A 1826-nucleotide genomic window follows, 5' to 3' on the forward strand; every position below is an offset into this window, starting at 1 on the left:
GAAACAGGAAGGGAAAAGGTAGGTACATTGCCCAAAGTCAGACTGCTAGTTAGGGGAGCTGATTAAATGTAAGCACCCAGGACCTGAACCTGTGGGAATAGAGAACTCTGTAACCCCACCCCCAACTCTGAGAGTAAGGGGAAAGTAATTCAGGGACACTGTGTTGATCAGGTGCCCGGCTTCACAAAAGCCACCTGTGGAGCAAGGTCCAAATGATTATCATACGGAGATTGGAGTGCAAAGTCCTTAATTCCAGGGCTTCCTCCAGCAGCGAGTACAATCTCCAAGGGCAAGAGAGCGTAATTAAAGACCCAGTACCCCCACATTCAGAGCTTGCTGGGGTGCTCTTCTGCTTCACCGGCCTCATCCCACTGCCTCCCCCAGGTCAGGGCAGGAGGGCAGGTAGGGAAGCCCATAAGAAATGCATGTGTTAATTCCTGGTGATGAGCAGTCACTGACACCGGTGCCGGGGTGGGGGGGGGGGGAAGACCGGGAATCCTGTTTGATGATTAGCTGGGGTTTAACACAAGACTGTCCCTATCCTCCGCCCCCCTTCTCCTCCTGAGCCTAACCTGTGTTTTGCCATTTGTCTGTGGCAACCGAATCTCCTTTCTGGGGAGCAGAAACAGGCTTCGGTAAACAGATCTATTTGTGTGACTCCTATTACTCACTGAAGCAATGTCGCTCCTTTTTCCACTGTGGTCTGTGAGTCTGACTCACAGGGAGCTACAACAGGCTTCTTTGAATTGATGGCTCACTCCCAGCCACTTCTGACTGACTGCCAACTTAGCAGGGCGTAACTCACCAACTTTTTTTTTTTCTTTCTTTCTTTTTTTTTTTTTTTAAATCCAGACTGATTCATAGAAACTCCTTTAAAGCCCAGGGAGGAGAAACCGCCCATCACACACCCCAGCACACCAGCCCAGGAAACTTATAACCTCTGGAGGCAGGGCCCTCCCCTCACTGTGGCCGCATACCTCCCGAAGAGCGGACCGACCAGCAGCCAGCTCCATCGCTCAGGGCATCTGCCTCAGTCTCCGGACCCTCCAGGTAGGACCGGTCCCACGCTGGGGAAACTGTGCAGGCCAGGCTCCCTGCCTTTAAAGGTCTTTGAAGTCGTTGGTCTCTTATTTTCTCTGTTAGCCTTCTCCGGCTCTCAGAGAACAGAGACCTTGAAACTTTCAGCTCAAAGTAGTGGGGGAATCTGGGACATCAGCTGGCTCCGGCTGTAATCCGGTTCTCTTGCTGCTATCTGCATTCTTGCGCTGAGGATGTGGAAGGGACAGGGACTTTGGAACAAGCCTGAGTGGAATGTTCTTTATGGAGGAATCTCTACGTGCCTTCGAAATGCACGAAAAGCAAGCTCGAAAGATGTTCTCAAATCTTCCATTTTGATCTAAACTGCTTTGAACTGAAATCTGCAAGGACGGTGTCTTATGAGGACACTTTCGACTTTTTTTCTTTCTTTAAGAAGGTTAAACGCAATAGATAATCTCTGAAAGGAAAGTTTGCTTTGCTTTGTGGATTGTTTGTTGGCTTTTTGGGTGATGGTAGATAAACATCTGGGTTTCCGTTTGTTTTCGCTCTTGCTTTTACCAGCCCCTCTGGTCTATTCGTGTCTGTTTAAGTATTTCCTTTCTTCCTTTTCCCCACTCCCCACCCCCCTAACAGGATGGGAAGAGGGGATTGGTTTGTTTAAAGAAAAACCGTTAGGGAAATAGAGGCAGAGGGTGTTTCAAATAAAACTTGGGAGGGGTTGATTTGGTGGGATGGGAAGACTGGCGTGGATTCCGGAATCCTTGGCCAGATGTGGAGGTGTGGGGCGG

The 1826-nt window shown here is 49.7% G+C and overlaps 1 protein-coding gene across 1 annotated transcript in view; it reads left to right on the forward strand.

The window, feature by feature from the left end:
• Positions 1-909: 909 nt before the first annotated feature.
• The window catches only part of Emp1 (epithelial membrane protein 1), an 18409-nt gene continuing 17492 nt past the window's right edge, over positions 910-1826 (forward strand). The window contains exon 1 of the mRNA XM_005364512.2: positions 910-1050. The gene's annotated coding sequence lies outside the window, so the exon portion shown is untranslated. The remainder of the gene's footprint in view (positions 1051-1826) is intronic.

This window comes from Microtus ochrogaster, assembly GCF_000317375.1.
Source record: "Microtus ochrogaster isolate Prairie Vole_2 chromosome 14 unlocalized genomic scaffold, MicOch1.0 chr14_random_2, whole genome shotgun sequence".
In the NCBI taxonomy this organism is placed as follows: domain Eukaryota; kingdom Metazoa; phylum Chordata; class Mammalia; order Rodentia; family Cricetidae; genus Microtus; species Microtus ochrogaster.